General features: G+C 35.2%; 1 long non-coding RNA gene and 1 pseudogene across 2 annotated transcripts in view; one reads left to right on the top strand and one right to left on the bottom strand.

Annotated features, from left to right (window-relative positions):
* The window catches only part of LOC135149194 (uncharacterized), a 28,772-nt gene extending 19,650 nt beyond the window's left edge, over window positions 1-9,122 (top strand). The window contains exons 2-5 of one of the 2 annotated variants that reach the window (XR_010287426.1): window positions 7,163-7,294; window positions 7,378-7,501; window positions 8,717-8,761; window positions 8,869-9,122. This is a non-coding gene — a long non-coding RNA (uncharacterized LOC135149194). Of the gene's footprint in view, window positions 1-7,136; window positions 7,295-7,377; window positions 7,502-8,716; window positions 8,762-8,868 lie in introns of both variants that reach the window. The other variant, XR_010287425.1, reaches the window with a different exon arrangement.
* A 6,279-nt stretch (window positions 9,123-15,401) lies between these two features.
* LOC108198079 (salutaridinol 7-O-acetyltransferase-like) lies at window positions 15,402-16,120 on the bottom strand (annotated as a pseudogene).
* Window positions 16,121-18,435: the final 2,315 nt, after the last annotated feature.

Here is an 18,435-nt window from a genome sequence, read left to right as displayed (position 1 = left end):
AAGAGCATCATCTAAGTTCATCTGATCACTCTCTTCATCGGTGTACTCAGAAAGTTCTTTCGGAATGACCTGATGAGGTATCAACACACCATCCTCTTCGTGTGCTAAAATGACCTTCATCGGAGTAGTAACACCTTTGTCCAAAATCCCGATGTATTTTCTGTTCGCAGTGCGGAGGAATAGGAACATGTGCCTCTTCCATAGGCCAAAGTGTTCCTGGCTGAACGGTGGGATTTTAATGCTACTGATCTTTTGCGTACTCATTTTTTAAAGATTAAAATGAATAGTGTTTGGATGAGATTTGGATTACTGAAAGAAAAATATTTTTAAATCAAAATTAATTTTTTTTTAAAAAAAAAATTAATTCGAATTAAAAAATATTTGAAATTGAAGTGAATAGTGTTTGGATGAGATTTGGATTACTGAAAGAAAAATATTTTAAATCAAAATTAATTTTTTTTTTTAAAAAAAAAATTAATTCGAATTAAAAATATTTGGACGTTACAGAGTGTGTATAGGATCTGATACGGAAAATGGTATCAACTGCTCTGATGCCAATTGTTAGGTCCAGATACGATTGTAGAAGGGGGGGGTTGAATACAATCGTCACAAAATAATCGCGGCGGAATAATCTGATTGGAGTTTAACTTGTTAAACAGATTTAAATTAATTAATATAACAATTTTTAAGTCGTTATATAATTAATATGGTTCGTTTTAAAGTCCACTAGTTCGTAGAATAAATTTGACAGGAAGTATTCTAACTTAGCGGAATAAAACAACCGAGTGATCAAAGCACAGAAAACTGTGGATTAAACAATAGCAAGTTTAGCACAACTTGAAAGCTTTACAATGCAATGAACATTGAACAAATGAAGTGGTGAAGCCATATATATAGGCAAACCATTGAACTTGTATGACAAAGCTAGGCATGACAACCCTTAGGAAGCTCTATGACAATTACACAAGTGCTATGACAAAAGGTATGACAATTACAAGCATTGTCATGGCACAAATGAGAAGGTATGACAATCTAAGGGAAGGTATGACAATCAGAATGACAATCAGTGGGAAGGTATGACAATTACAAGCATTGTCATGCTGATTTTGAATAGGTATGACATCCGTATGACAAACGGTATGACAATCAGTGGGAAGGTATGACAATCAAACCTTGGAGGCTAAGTCTTGAAGTGGTATGACAAACGGTATGACAATCCAAGGGATTGTCATACCTTGTGACTTCGGTATGACAATGATCAATTGTCATGCCTAAGTCATTCGGTATGACAAACCTTTGGTTTGTCATGCCTCCTGACTAAGGCAGATGTCATGGTGCGGTATGACAATCCTTTGGATTGTCATACCGTGCCCAAAAAGCATATAAACAATGATTTTTCTTATATAATTAATCCAATAATTATCCACTTAATTATATTAATTACATAAATTCATAAATTAAATTAATTCGAGTGTGAATTAATTTAATAAATAAATTACATAACTTATATAATTAGTTTGAGATGTGAATTAATTAAAAGAATAATTATATTGAGCACAGCTTCAGTAGCAGGTCTTCTGTCTTCTTTTAAAAGATCTGATTCTTTGTCTTGATTGAACGACCACCTATTGTTGATGCAGAATATTTAATCGGAGTAGCTGACACACAAATGTACTGTCTGGTTCATCTGTATCTAGCTGAATCACATATTCTTTATCAATTAAACATTTGTGAAGTGGCTTGTTCATCGAGTCTTTGTCTTCGTAGTTCTTCTTCATAAGTAGAAATAGTTTGGAATCTTCTGAATAAATAAAGTATTAAAACTTTATACCTTCTGGACTTCTGGACGTGCTACAAAATATTATTTGTACACTGAGGCTTGAACATATTAATGAACTTCTTTCAGTGGTGTGCAGCAGCATCCTGAAATTCTTCAGACATATGATTTTAATAAATCACTTGACGTTCTTCGTACGGATTCCTTCAATAGTGCTTGCTAATTTACTTTCTTTCTTATCAGAGTTGAGTTGATACTCTTAAATACAAATAGGCTTAACATATGCCTTTCAAGCTTTGTCCAATCTGTAGACATAGTCTGGATGCTTTGGATCCACAAATCCTGGAGGTTGTTCAACATATACCTCTTCATCCAGTTTCCCATTAAGAAAAGCACTCTTGACATCCATCTGGAATACCTTGAATTTCTTGTGCGCAGCATAGGCCAGAAAGATTCTAATTGCCTCCAATCTTGCAACTGGAGCAAATGTCTCATCATAATCAATACCTTCCTGTTGTGAATACCCTTTTGCCACAAGTCTTGCTTTATTCCTTGTAATGACACCTTCACTATCAGTTTTGTTTCTGAAAACCCATTTTGTACCAACTATGGATCTATCTTTAGGTCTTGGTACTAGGGTCCAGACTTTATTTCTCTCAAACTCATTTAGCTCTTCTTGCATTGCTTGAATCCAGTCAGCATCTTGAAGAGCTTCCTCCACCTTTTTAGGTTCTGTTTGTGACAGAAAGCAATGATGTAAACACTCATTTGCTGTAGCTGTCCTTGTTTGCACACCTGCTTCTGGATTTCCAATTATCAAATCAGGTGTATGAGATTTTGTCCACTTCCTAGCATGTGGAAGTTGGCTACTTTCATCATTGGATCCTCCCCCCCTGATCCATGCTCTCTTGTTTCTGTTGATCTTTCTCTGTAGCTCCCCCTGAATTTGTGCTATCAGAGTTTGAATCAGTATTCTCTGATGAATTTGAGTCAGCATTCTCTGATGAGTTTGAGTCTTGGGTAGAGTCTGAAACATTCTGATGCTCCCCCTCAACATATGCTTCATCATCATGAACTTGTAAATTTTCACCAGAGTTTGCTGTATTTTGCTCACAGTCAGAGTTTGACTGTTCATCAGAGTTTGTCGAATCAGAGAATATTTCTTCATTTTCAAAATGCAGTTCTTCATGATCATCCATATCTGCTAAACCCATAATTCTCTTGTCATCAAATGACACATGTATGGATTCGATGATCACCTTGGTTCTTAGATTATAGACTCTGAAGGCCTTTGTTGTCAGAGGATAACCTACAAAAATGCCTTCATCAGCTTTTAAATCAAACTTGGTAAGCTGTTCTGGATGAGTCTTCAATACAAAGCATTTGCACCCAAATACATGAAAGTACTTCAGATTTGGCTTCTTTTTCTTCACCATCTCATATGGGGTCTTGCCATGCTTATTAATCAGTGTTGCATTTTGAGTGAAACAAGCTGTTTGAACAGCTTCTGCCCAGAAATAAGTAGGTAATTTAGCCTCATCAAGCATAGTTCTGGCAGCTTCTATTAGAGTCCTGTTTTTCCTTTCAACTACACCATTTTGCTGTGGTGTTCCAGGTGCAGAAAATTGTTACACTACACCTCTTTCTTTGCAGAACTCTTCCATTGTTGAATTTCTGAACTCAGTTCCATTATCACTTCTAATGATCTTTACTTTGTCTTCAGATCCATGGTCCAGTTGCTTCACATGATCCATCAGATGCAAAGCTGTTTCATCTTTAGAGTGAAGAAAATATACCCAAGTGTATCTAGTATACTCATCAACAATGACAAGAGCATATTTCTTCCTTGTAATGGATGGTACATTAACTGGTCCAAATAGATCAACATGTAGAAGATGATATGGCTTCTTTATTGAGAATTCAGTCTTACTCTTGAAGGATGTCTTTCTCTGCTTGGCCTTTTGACATGAATCACATAGACCATCTGAAGTGAGTAGTGATTCAGGGAGTCCTCTCACAAGCTTTTTCTTTATAAGCTCATTTATGGAGTTGAAATTGAGATGTGAGAGCTTCTTGTGCCACTTCCAACTTTCTTCTGCAGAGATTCTTGTAGATAAGCAAATTGCTTTTCCTTCAGAGTTTGTAGGCAAGTTGATTTCATAAATGTTTCCATGTCTGTGAGCAATCACTGCCACCTTGCCTGTTGACTTGCTTACTATCTCACTGTGTTCTTCATAGAAATCAACATGATATCCTCTGTCACAGATCTGACTGACAGAGAGTAAATTGTGTTTTAGCCCTTGAACAAGAGCTACATTTGAGATGATGACATTTCCAAGATTGATGTTGCCATATCCCAGAGTCCTTCCTATGTTGCCATCTCCATAAGAAACACTTGGGCCAGCTTTCTCCACAAACTCTGACAGCAGGGCCTTATTTCCAGTCATGTGTCCTGAACATCCACTGTCCAAGACTAGGATATTCTTCCTGTTGCCCTGCATTCACAAAGACCACTAATTGTTAGTTTTAAGGACCCAGACTTGCTTGGATCCCTTGGCCTTATTAAGTTTGTTAGCTTTTGCAGCGGAATTATTATTATCAGAGTTTGAGCTAACAGACTTTGGAACAGAGTTTGTACTAGAAACAGATTTTGTACTTGCAGAGTTTTTATTAACCTTTTTCAAAGAAGGTTTCAATTGATAATAATCATAATACAAACTATGATATTCTTTGCAAGTATAAATAGAATGCCATAAACTACCACAATGAAAACATGGATCTTGTGGTTTATATCTAATACTACTTTTTCTAACTCCAGACTTTGTAGGTAAGGAGTCAATGTCCTTGTTCTTCCTGCAAAAATTAGCAAGATGATTAGTATTTCCACAGTTATGGCATGTCTTCCTAGGTGCATTTGGAATAGGCATGTAGTTATTACTCTTGTCTATTCCAACCTTGCCATTTCTATTTTTCCTAGGCTCCTTGTCTTTGTTATCAGACTTTACCTCTTTAAGCTTATGCTTAAGCTGTTTCTGAGTCATCAGTCCTATGTTAACCTGTTTGGGCTTATCAGATTTTAAATTGTTGTTAATCTCTGATTCTGGTCTACTCTGTTTAGACTTAGAGGATTCAGCAACAAATTTAACAGGTTTAACCTTAGGTTTTTCAGTTTTAACAAACTCTGTTTTTGATGACTCAACTTCTGAGTTATCAGTGTAACCTAGTCCCTTCTTCCAGTTTCCACTACCTAAGATATCCTGAGTAGTTTTGCCTGAATTAGTCCATGTCTTAATAATATCCCTTTCCTTAGGAAGTTCTGATTGAAGAGATGCATACCTCTTTAATAGTTCATCTTTGACAATGACAGCATCATCTCTCTCTTTCTGAACTTCTAACATCTGAACTAATTCTTTTTCTAGATAATCATTCCTTTTCTTTACACTTAGAGTTTCAGATTTTAATCTTTCATTCTCTAAAGTCTGATCTCTAAAGCTGATATGCAAAGTTTTAAGGAACAATCTTAACTCAGTTATATCTTCAGTATCAAAGGCAAGAGTAGAATGAGGTACCTTAGCAGTAGATTCAGAGTTGTTGTCAGTGTTTGCCATCAGAGCATAATTGACTTCTTCCTCTGAATCAGATGTATCTGTCCAGTTTCCTTTCTTGGTGATAAAGGCTTTTTCCTTTTCTTTCTTGGCTTTCTTGCATTCAGATGCAAAGTGACCCTTTTCACCACAGTTGAAACAGGTATACTTGTCAGCTTTTCCAGCTTTTCCTTCCTTGCCCTCATTCTTCCTGAAGTTCTTCTTATCATAAACTCTGTCAGAGTTTCTGTCTTTCCTTGAGAAACTTTTGCCTTTGTTGAACTTTTTGTAAGCCAACTTCTTGAAGCTTTTCACCATCAATGCTGCTAACTGCATCATCTCATCATCACTGTCTTCAGAGTCTGAGGGAAAATCAGAGTTTGAGTCATCAGAGTTTGATGACTCAATGTCAGACTTTGTGACATGAGCTTTTCCTTTGCTCTTAGCAGCTTCCTCTTGAACTTTTAGAGCAACAGACTTTGATTTGCCTCCATGACGTTTGCTCCTCTGCTCCATCTCAAGTTCATGAGTCTTCAGTCTTCCAAAAACATCATCAAGAGACATTTCTCCAAGATCAAGATTGTCTCTTATTGTAGTGACTTTCAAATCCCATTTTTCAGGAAGAGCCAGAAGGAATTTGAGGTTTGAGTCTTCAAGATCATATTCCTTGTTCACCAGAGATAAGTCATTCAACAGTTTGACAAATCTGTCATACAGATCTGTCAATGACTCACCAGATTTTGAGTCAAAGTGCTCATACTCCTGTGTAAGGATGGTTTTTCTGTTCTTCTTGATGGCTTGAGTTCCCTGACATCTGGTTTCCAGAGCATCCCAGATTTGTTTAGCAGTTTTGCACCCAATCACCCTATTAGACATTGCATTATCAAGGGCACTGTGCAGAAGGTGTTTCACCTTTGAGTCTTTACCAATTGACAAGATGTCCTCAGGGGTATAATCTTTCTTGTCTTTTGGAACCATCTTCTGAGGTTCATCTCCAAGCCCAACAGAGAGCTTGGTGGGCATATGTGGTCCATCATAGATCCTGTCAAGGTATTCTGGATCGACAGAGTCTAGAAATATAATCATTCTCTCTTTCCAGACTGGATATTCAGATGCCTTAAGGACTGGAACTCTAAAAGACGAAGCTTGTGATTTTTCAGACATGATTGTGATTAAGATCTCACTGTAGTTATCTTAACAGAGCTGGCTCTGATACCACTTGTTAGGTCCTATAAACTTACTATATTAGTTTATATAATGAACACAATCAATCACACAGAATGACAATATAAGAGATTGAAAGCAGTAAACTCTTATTCACAAAGCTTAATCGGTTACAAAAACTCTCTCAGTGATTTATATATTATCACTAAGAGCTGCTAGGGTTCTGTAAAATATACTCGATAACTCAACTCGTATAGAGTAACCCTAATCTGTGTCTATATATACACAGTTACAAAATCAATCTCTGATTTGATATCCTATAAATCAGCTATGTATTCTATCAATCAAAGATTGCTACTGTTTTCTGTTTGGTTTCCATAGTCAGCAAATCACTCCTCCGCTTCTATCCTTCCTTGAAGTATATCCGCTTCTGAGCTCTTTCCACGTGTAAACTCTGACGAGTCTTGACTATGTAAACTCTGGTCAGACTTTATTAAACTCTGATCAGCTTCCAGCTTAAACTCTGATCACTCCTGTTCTAAAACAAACTTTAAGAACATTAGTAATCATCAATTATATCTAACAGTTCCGATTTGGGGGTTTTTATTTAGGGGTTTCAATTTGGTAACGAGAGCAGAGGTGACGGGGACTGGGATTGCGAGCGTCACCGGGAATGAGACTGTTACAAGGAGAGGGAATGGTCTGATAGAACATATAGGGGAAGAGGTAGGGGCGATGGGGATGGTTCCAAAAGCTCACGTGATGACAGGTAACTTAATGCCCTAACGTGTTTGGTTGTCAGTTTCTTATTTTACTTGTTTTGTTTGTGTCGAAATTTGGTTTTGATACTAGGAAAAGAGATTATAATGAGGACAGTTACAGGGAATAGTGGAGCAGAAATAAGTCCGAGGGACAGCTCAGAGCACGGATCGAAATTAGCATCTCCGAAATCTCATTCTCGTTCACACTCGACAAGGTTTGTCATATTCTTTGACTGGATATATGCTCTTAGCATATAACTGAATACCTCTGTAATTTTTATAACTTTATCAAGTTCTCTGAAAGGTACCAGCTAAGACAAGTTGCAGCCGATCACCTATATTTTTTTATTCTTTGTTAATTTGTTCCATAATTATCACTGTTATGCAGCAAAAGAGTTATTGGATTTGATACAAGCCATTTATTTCATTATCACTTTTTTTTTCAATTTTAGGTATCGTTTTAACCACACCCTCTCTATAGTATAATGATAATCCTCCGCAAGATACATTGAATCAATTCTAGTTCATGGGATTATTTTATTGGCAAAAATGTAGGACGAGATCAAATATATAGTTAATTGTCGGTGGATAGATCCATGTAAGCATTATAAGGTATTAAAGTTTTACATATTCTGAACATAGCACCATCAACTATGTCACTAACTTGGGTGTACAGTGTTGAACACTGAGACATGTCTGAGTGCGTGACTTGTAATATCTGATATTTGAGCACTGTATACAAAAAAGTATATAGGATGAAAGTTCATAGCAATATTTAACAATTATACTATACTATTAATGATTTTGTAAAACACTTTGCAAATGAGGCGACTTATTTTCTTCTTTTTTAGTTTGTCATCTTAAGTGTATCTCATATATGGTCTTTTAATTGGTAAGTGTCCATTTCTCAGCCAAATGATTCGATACATAATAGGCTTTGTGGCTGGCCAATTGAAATTAAAAAAAAATGGTTCCAATTTATGATAATTTTGTATAAAAAATCTTAGGAACAATTCTGAACTTAAAGAGTACTAATATATATGGTATATCAGGAGGGTAACAATTGAACCAGTTCATATATAAGAGGAAAGAAGTATATGTAGTAAGCCTCAAAGTCTTTCTCGGTAGCATACATGATAGTAGATTATAAGTTAACCTGGCTTATATATATTCCTAATTTAATTTAATTATATCTGACTACTAAAGAAAACATGGCTTATATATATTCCTAATTTAATTATATTCTATGAACTTTTTGACCTGCAAATTATTCATCTTTTATAGTAAATATAATCCAGCTCTAGTTGTAAACTTGTAAACAACTACTGTAAGCTTATTTTCAGCTTGAGTTTTACATGTTAAAATACCCAAACCATAGTTTTTCTATTGCTATGTGGTAACCAGTCTTTTTGGACATATGATCTGTGCAGCTTGGTTTGGACAGCCTGACCCTTCTATTTTGGTGTTGTCGTCCGGTAAGGCTTGTTTCATATTTTGCGCAAGTCCATGTTTCTATTACTATTCACTCAAATATTCAGATTTAATCTATATTATAAAAATTAATCAAATCAAGATAACTCAGGGCGGTACATTACAATGGTGGAGCACGAAGACAGAGCTAGGCACATGGCATTTCAGAGCATCTCAATCTGCAGAAATTATGTTATGGCGTGATGGTACTGCTGGTCGAAATATGTTGTTTGACTTAAGTTATTATGAAGTATCTAGTATCAGTACGATCAGTTTCTAGACTTTAGCACTTTGTGATAATATAGCCTTAATTATGTAGAATTTGTGTTATGGCCTCATGGCATTGGTCAGAGATTTGTTGGTTGACTTGTTATTATGTAGTTGTACTGTGAATGACATATATATTATATATATGCTAGTATTCTTCTTACTGTGAAAGGTGTTTTTTGGTCATAATGCTTGGGTTGTGCAGATCAGGATAGTGCTGAAAAAGGGCACATTACATATTGTGCAAGGATTCACATTACATCAGCCATTAAATAAAAACTGATGTCTGTAATACTAATTAAAATCAGTTATTTTGTAAAAAACGATGTCTACAAAGCAACTAAACATCACCTCTATGACAAAAATTGATGTCTAAAGTGCAGTTTCACATTGACTAATTTAAATGGATTGATGTGTACGCTTATACTTTACATCAGATAAAACAGCATAAAATGATGTCTTGAAAACGTTTAACATCACCTAAAAGAAAAAAGTAGATGTCTAAAATTCTTTCAACATCACCACCTGAAAGGAGAGTGATGTTAAAATAGCTTATTGACATCAACTATATAATATGAGCTGATGTCATATGGTTTTTAACATCACAAAATTTACAAGAGATGATGTCTAATTTGGTTTACACATCGACTTATGTTTAAAAACTAATGTCTATGATGTTTTAGACATCGATTATTAATTAAAACTGGACGTCTATTGTGTTTAAAACATTGCCTTTTAGCCGTTTTTTAATATGGGTACAATAGACATCACCGACAAAGACATCGCCTAAAAAAAACCGGGACATCGGTTTTTAGGCGATGTCTAATGCAAAATTTCTAGTAGTGAAACTCTGAAACTAATGTGCCCCAGTCCCCTAATATAGAATCCAGAGTCTCTCTATTCCAGACAGAAAGTGGCAGGCCATCACACAGGTTCCAAGTGACTCTAGGCAACACTAAATCAGAGTCTTCCACCTTCTTTAGGTTTAAGAACATATCCTCTATTCCACTTATGTCTAGTTCATTATCTTCATCTGTCACTTTTGTAATCAGAATTGTTAGACCACTTACCTTTATAAACTTAAAACCTCTGGAAAGAATTATCTCTTGCATTATGTCTTCCCTCGTTGCTTCCTTTGTGAGGACAATCAGACTTCTATCCAGCATTCCTTGCCTATTATTTGAAATGACCCCTTGAATTGTCTTGAAACTTGGCTGCTCCACCAGATCGATTTCATCTCTCTTTGTTTTAGTAGGAATATTTGAAGTAGGGGGTTGTTGTGCATGCATCTTTGTTTGAGCTTGTGTCTTCTGCTTTCCAGCGTTTGGCATGAACTGACCAGCATCTACCATTATCTGAGAGTCTTTGGCTAAATGTAACACTAGTATGACGTTACCAAGCTCCATCCCATTAAACTGCGATATCAAACCCCAAGCTTCCTCCAACTTTGTCACCACCAGGAATCCAAATCTTGTGTTATACTTACTTCTCTTCCTAGGGAGGATAATATCTTTAATTTGTCGTCCAATGCTGAAAAATATCCACAACTCTCGCATGCTTGCATTATCTAATAAATTATTTACCATAACTGATACACAACCATTTCTCCAGATTCTCTTCTTTATTGGATTCTCCGCCACAGGAATCTTGCCTTTGTATTCTTTTGCGCCACCATTAAGTACCTGGGCATAAGTACGAGTTCCTAGTGATTCTTGTGATTGTCTCCTAGGTTCCGTAATTAGAACAATGACCCGCTTCTTAGTCACTGGATGTCTAGTAACCTGAAACCACAGACCGGCGTTGCTGTTTTCCGGATTACCGCTGTTGTGATCGTTTGAAAATTTGAAATTTGAAATCTCTCTCCTAACTTTCTCTCTCCTCATTTTCGTTGTCTCTCGATAAAATTTTTATATGATATAATTAACAAAATATTTGGAAGTATTTAAATTTTTTAATGTAGCTTATGATTTCTAAAACTATGAGTATCTTAATAATTTAAGTTGAAACTATGTACGATGGTTTGAAAAAATGAAATGTGTCCTCTAAATTAAAAATCGACTGGAAATATGAAAGTCGGCTTAAATGGAGTATGATTCGGTGAGTAAATGAACAAAAGATAGTTAGAGGTCGTTTGGCTGACAAGAATTTATACAGCTATTCAAAATACATGGGAAGGGATGACCTATCTAGTTGTTTATTTTACCAAAAACATGTGAAATATAATTCACCGGCAAGTTCTAATATCTAAGTTGATATAGGAAGTAACTTACCCACTTCCCCTTGGTAAGTCACACTTCCTATATCAATTTAGATTTAATTTATATGTGATATTCAAATAAAATACGTAACCTATTTTAAAATAATAATATATTTAATAATTATAATTAGTTAAATTTTACTATTATATTTATTATTATTATTTATCATTATATCCTTATAAATTATTATGTTTATACATAATAATAATACATAATAGGAGTAAAGTGCATTTTGTGTACATGCACTTTAAGCGAGACTGCACTTGTAACACTGCACTTCTAAAACCACCACATGCAATACCACAGTTCATAACCCGATATAGTTTATGTATTCACATCTATAATTCTTAACGTCGTTAACAGACAAAAGGGTAATTGTGTGATTTCACTTCTGTAACGGCTCTTTTGTATTTTTTTTTGCTATTTAACGAAACTGCAACCCCCAAATCATTCAATAGCCTCACGCAACCCTAATTTTTCAGCAGCTGTCGCTAGCTGAAAAATCTGCTGAAAAATCAGGGTTGCGTGAGGCCGTAGAAGGATTTCGGGGGGTTGCAGCTTCGTTAAAAAAATAAAAGAGCTGTTACAAAGGTGAAATTACACAAATACCCCTTTGTCTGTTAACGGCGTTAAGAATTATGGACGAGACTGCATAAATTGTATCGGGTTATGAACTGTGATATTGCATGTGGTGGTTTTAGAAGTGTAGTATAGTAAGTGGTGTTTCAATTAAAGTACAGGTACACATAATGCACTTTACTCTAATAATAATTATTAAATTTATTATTATTTATTATTATATCTTAATAAATTATTATGTTTATACAGAATAATAATGATGATCATAATAATAAAAATAATAATAATTAGTTAACTAGTTTTACTTATTATTATTATTATTATTATTATTATTATTATTATTATTATTATTATTATTATTATTATGTTTTACTTAGAATATTAATGTTGGATTATACTTCTTCACCCTATAAAAGTATAGAATATCTTCTTTTAGTTTAACAAGAAAATGTTTGAAAAAATAAAAACGTGTTAATACTAATGTTTTGTCAAAACTTTATAAATATAATCTAATGTAGACTCGGAAATAAGATTAAAAAATTAGTTTGCTTAACAATTTTATATAAAAAAATTTATATAAAATATATCGTGACCAATATTATAATAAGAAAGAGGAATATATAGAAAATATTAATCAAATTATTTTTGTAATAAATAAAAGGCTACAATAATTATTTAAAATGTAACAAAAAATAAATTTATAATTTAGTTAAACAATATGACGGAGGAAGTACAAAATACCTATTCTGTCAACCAAACAAGTTTACTAGACTTCCCATGTAGTTTTTTTTTTTTTTTTTGATAATGAGAATGAATCTCAACAAAATTGATCCGGCAATTCACCGAGATAATTCTTTCATTCAAGAAAACTTATCATCTAACCATCGGACATGCAAGATGACCGGGAAAATTTAGATAATAAAACTTTAATGTCCGAAAAGAAAAACCCGTCTTCTTCCAAGCATCCTGAAAATATAAATAAAGGAAACAAGGAGAATATAAGTCTATATATATAACTGATTATATATATATTATTAAAAAATAAAGAATAATATATCCAATAACTAATAATAATTAACATCATGTGATTATCATTCAACAAGTGAAAAAGGAAATTAAGTAAAGTCTCAACCAAAGATGGATCTTTGGTGAGACACTGACGAAAAAGATAATATACCGAAAAATATAACAATTATTAACAAGCCAACAAAGTGGCACATAATTGCAGCCAACAAAGTGGCACATAAAAGCCTCTTACAAGCCGAAAATAAGCCATCAATCATGGTCACCCATAAATGGTACAAAATAAGACATCAATAGATGCACAATTAACGTACGAACTCATTAAATGACAATCAAGACAATTTCAAAAAAATTCAAATAATTTCCATATATACAAAATAATCAACTTTAAAATGATAAAGGAAATTTTAAATAAGAAAATTAAAATTTTTATATAAAATCCTTATAAAATTTAAGTATAACTTTCTTAGGTAAGTTGATTCTCCCATTCAACCAAACAAGCACTAAGCGAGTACATTTTTAAAATATAGTTATTGTTATGCCCAAATATCAACTACGACACAAGTCAACCTCGCCTTCATATCGTCCTCGCCCATTTAGGTCAACCTCGCCTACGACACAAGTCAACCTCGCTTTCATATCTTCCTCGCCTGGTTACGGGTGCCTATAGGTGAGATTGCAACATTTGCTGTTGGACTTCCGTTATCGTCCTCGCCCGTTGATGATTCTGACAACTAGCTAACCGGAGTGGGAGGACTTATTTCATCCTCGCCTGAAGACATTCCTGAACGTGTTACTTGATTATTTGACGGCTCGGTTCTTTAATGGAGTCCTCGCCTGAATATGGAGGTCGCTAGAGTACTAGTATCGGAAACCAACCAACTAACCAGCTTGTGCAATCAAGCTCACTTCTCAAATCCTATTATTAATATATCTTGGGCTATGGCCTCGCCCTCAAAGATGACAAGAGGGCTAGCCCACATAGTCGCTTTAGGGGAGATCCACATGGTCCAGAATGGGTCAGCCCATCTATACATGCTCCTCGAAGGAGGCTGGGCTTCGGAAGCTCATATCTGTCTGATCTAAGGCGGTGGCCCATCGCTGGAATCAAGGAATGAGAAATGTATTCTGATCAGGTTACCTTTTCCCCAAGAACTACGTCTAGCTTGATCCCTATTAATAGGGTACGTAGGCACATTATTTTGAGGGAGGACACGACCCTTTCAAGAGCTAATACTCCTTCAATCTTGTGAGAAAATCTTAATTCTCCGAACGATCTCAGTCAAACTCAAAATCACCATCCCTACTCCGTAGTCCACTGTCATCAACCACCACTAATTCCAGCAACCCTCCCCGAATCTTGTTATCACCAGATTCCTCCGTTAACATTTATATATGAAGATGTGACCGGATATAACTTATAAAAGTACAAGTTTATTTAATATTGGTAAGTAAAAAATAGGGTTTTATATCAAATTGCTCACCGAACTCAGCAAAATATATCAAGTAGCTACCCAATCTCCACAGCGACTCAAATAACCCACTTAAATACTATTATATATCATTCCGTTAACTTTTTTAGAAAAAAATAACAGCAAACGTTAAGCTCAAAAATTTAACGTCAACAACATCCACCTTGCTGACATATGGCAATGACTGGTATGTATGATATGGAAAAACAATAATGAATGGAATACTATATATACCTACGTGTCCATCGATCTGTCAGGAATGTTATGTTCATTTCAAAAGAAATAGTTACCCTGCTGCTGGATAAAGGAATAATTAGTGTCTAGTATACACTACTCATCAGTTCTGTAAGCACTGCCGTTGGTAATTTAGAAAAGTTAACGGAATGATATATAATAGTATTTTAGTGAGTTAAATGAGTCGCCGTGGAGATCGGGTAGCTACTTGATATATTTTGCTGAGTTTGGTGAGCAATTTGATATAAAACCCGTAAAAAATATATGGAATATATTTGTGGATAATTTGACTCCGTTCGAACTCCACTCGATTTTTATTCGATTGGTTCATGAATAAACTCGTGTTTGGTTCATTTATTATCAAGCCGATCTTGAACACCATTTTCCGTTCGGCTAGGACTCTTCGATCGGCTCAACTCATTTTAGAAAAATCATAAACGCGACTCGACTCAGATGCTCTTTATCTGTGTTGCAGCCCAACGTTCATGTTTATATTCTAGTGCAAGTACTTAAGCTACCAAGACACCCTACCTTTCAACATGTTTATATAACCGTGAAACTAATTTGAGATTTGGAGTTCAAAACAAACTGTCATGTTTTTTGTTCTGGAGTTCATATACATCACTAATAAATAACAAAGTACATGTCATCTGACAATTGTACTGACTTTATTGAAGTTCCTAACATTCACGTGTTAAAGTGTAGAGAGAAAAAGCGGCTAATTTTGACCGTCCGAATCTGGTCACCTGGGAAGTAAAGGTAGAGATGATGGGATCAAATTCAAACTGAAGCATATCTGTTGCACCAATGCCTTATACTTGTCCACATTTAGTGTCCAAAAGAAACACCTCCGAATTCATCTCAGGAATAGTAACCCATTCTTGTTTCCCCCATCCAAACTCAATTTCATACAATGGCATCGTACATAATATTGAAATTCTTAGCTGCTTCCAGGAACAAACCATTGGCAGTCGAAATTATAGAGCAATTCTCAAGAGCATTATGCAATCTTCTCCTTAACAGCTTCACCAATCATGCAATTGATCCACCTCGTCTTTTGTACCATTTGTCCCCTGGAACCATGTAGAAACCTGCGTATTGAAATTTTTGCAAAGATGAGGATTATCCGGTGGTGGGCTAGCAATTCCAAATTTTCCCCTGAAGTTGAGGTGAAAATGTAGTGTATAACTTGGTAGCTTAGACAGCCTGATACGAGCCCTCCATAACACAGATGTTACAATACTTTCGCATTTGTTGATATGGGCCTTCAATGGTGATACAACATTTTCATCGAAAAGAAACCACCTTGTGACAACCTTGATCTCATTTTGCTTCGACAATGGTATCTCAGTTGGCTTAATTACCGTTGATAAATCTCTAGTTGGGACCAGAGACCCCAATTAGAAGCTAACTGGAGAGGAAGAAACTTATTGATCACCGTTGATATTGCCACTTGCTGCAATAGACCATTTTTAGCTAGTGTTGTTGTGGTATATCCATCAATTAAAACATGCGATAGGTACAAGCATATAAAGGATTAAAGGAATCCCTGCTTTTCTTGCCATTAGAGGACTATGTTAACTTCATTCATGTGTTGGCTTTGCTTGTCATTAAAGGATTGTGGTGAACACATATCCAGGCTACGCTTGCCATGAGAGGAGAGGACCACTGCTCACAGAGCTCAAGTAAATTAATCAATCAACTTGACGCTATGCAAGCTCAACGTACTGTAAATTCTCACAAAGCTCAAATAAAATATTCATCTAGCTTGACGCTATGCAAGCTCAACTGTAAATGATTTTGGAGCTTAAATAAGTTAATCAGCCAACTTGACGTTATGCAAGCTCAACTATAAATGCTGACAAAGCTTAAAATAAGCATGAGTACTCGGTCATTTTAATGAGTGATCTTTCAGCTTTAACAACCCATAAATGGAGGCTTTAGAACGTTTACGAAGGAGAATTCATTTTAATAACAATACTTCTTGCAGTCTGCAAATCCTTTAATCCTTTTAGCTCTTCTATGATTCATCCAGGATAACTAGCTCATCGCCCTTTAATTAATATTCAAACAAATATTACTGATACTCATATATCAGACTTTCAAGTTAAGTCATCTCTTTCCCCTTTTCTTGTAGCATTAACTCTCTTTCTTCGCAATACTTTGAAGCTTCTGCTCTGCTTACCCTTTCCTTTAACCTTCACTCATTTCCTGTCTAATTCTTCATAATTTTGTATTAAAATAATCCTGCTAAAATATCTTACAAGTTCCTCGATAACACTTAACTTCAAGGAGTACTTGCATCCAGCTTACTTAGCCTTCCTCCTCTGAAGTCTGTGTGAGAATCAGTTTACTTCCTACTAACTTTAAACCTCTATTTCTAAGAAACTTATTAATCAGAAAAAACAACTCATTTCATATACTCATGATTTACAGCAAGAAGTCTATGTATATATGTAAGATATAAGAAAAGCGAACATGAGACTATTGTTTCAAATATGATGAGAGGGTACTAAAGTGGCGGTGTTCCTCAGCTACCAGGTGAAAAATGCATTTCCTTCGAAGAGCTAAAAAAGTGCATCAACAATCTGTCAGATGAAAGCAACATCGTGTGTGGGGGATATTGAAAGGTTTTTTTGTGTCTGTTTTTGAATCTAAACTTTGGAAGAGCTGTCTAACTTATTTGAGAAAATCGTGGATTTAGTTTTCTGGCTAGCGGATTTAAGTTACAACAGTGTATAAAATATTCTAAATTAGAATATGATGCACCTTATCTAGGACTATATTGTTTAAAATCCACAAAGACCAGCTATGATATGTTGCAGGTATACAGAGGAAAGTTAACGAGAGGAATATTAGCGGCCATTAAAAGAGCTCAACATGGATCACGGCAGGGTGATCATGAATTCAAAACTGAGATTGAGTTATTATCAAGAATTCATCATAAAATGTTGTCAGTCTTGTGGTTTTCTGTTACGAACAAGGAGAATAAATGCTCATTTATGAGTTTATCTCCAGTGGTACACTAAAGCAAAGTCTTTCAGGCACTTCATCGTCGTAGCTCTTTCATAATCAAGAACTGTCAGTACACAGTAGCATATTTCTTCCTACAATAAACAAATTTGTCAACTTAAAAAAACACATGTGCTTCGTGCAGTATTGAGGCTGGATTGGATGAGGAGGGTTAAAATAACACTGGACGCAGCTAGAAGCCTGGCATACATGCTTGAGCAGGCCAAATCTTCAATTATACATCAAGATATCAAATCAACCAACATATTGTTGGATGATCGATGGAATGCAAAGGTCGCTGACTTTGGAATATATAAAGCCGTGAAAGACACTACAAATGAATATATTACTACCGACTACACAAGTCAAAAAGGCACCGTGATTATTGTTTTTGTGACGCCCCAGGAATCCTGGGGCCTGGATCCTGACGTCACCGCACAAAATCTTTTAAAACACTTTTGAAAAACTGTATTTCCGAAATCAAATAATTTAAAATCTGAAAGCATTAATATAAGATTTAAAAGAGAACATTTTAACCCCCTAAAACAACAGGATCGCATCCAGGTTACAGTATTGAAATTAGAATCAACTACTACCATTATCGGATTAACTTCGATAAGAAGAATTACTGTTAATCTACTGCAACTATAGTTTACACTGAATCTCAATCACACAATTCCATCTAAGACCAACCTTGAACATTTCCCTGAATATCTCTCTTGACTATTGGATACTTTACAGCTCACACTCTTCACCTAAAATTAGCCTTAATATCCCTCTCCGAAATTCTTCCCTGTAAAGTTAGTACATAAAAAGGGATGAGCTTATAAAGCT

The sequence above is a fragment of the Daucus carota genome, chromosome 9 (genome assembly GCF_001625215.2).
Source record: "Daucus carota subsp. sativus chromosome 9, DH1 v3.0, whole genome shotgun sequence".
Taxonomy (NCBI): Eukaryota; Viridiplantae; Streptophyta; class Magnoliopsida; order Apiales; family Apiaceae; genus Daucus; species Daucus carota.
This window is presented reverse-complemented; position numbering and strand designations above follow the sequence as displayed.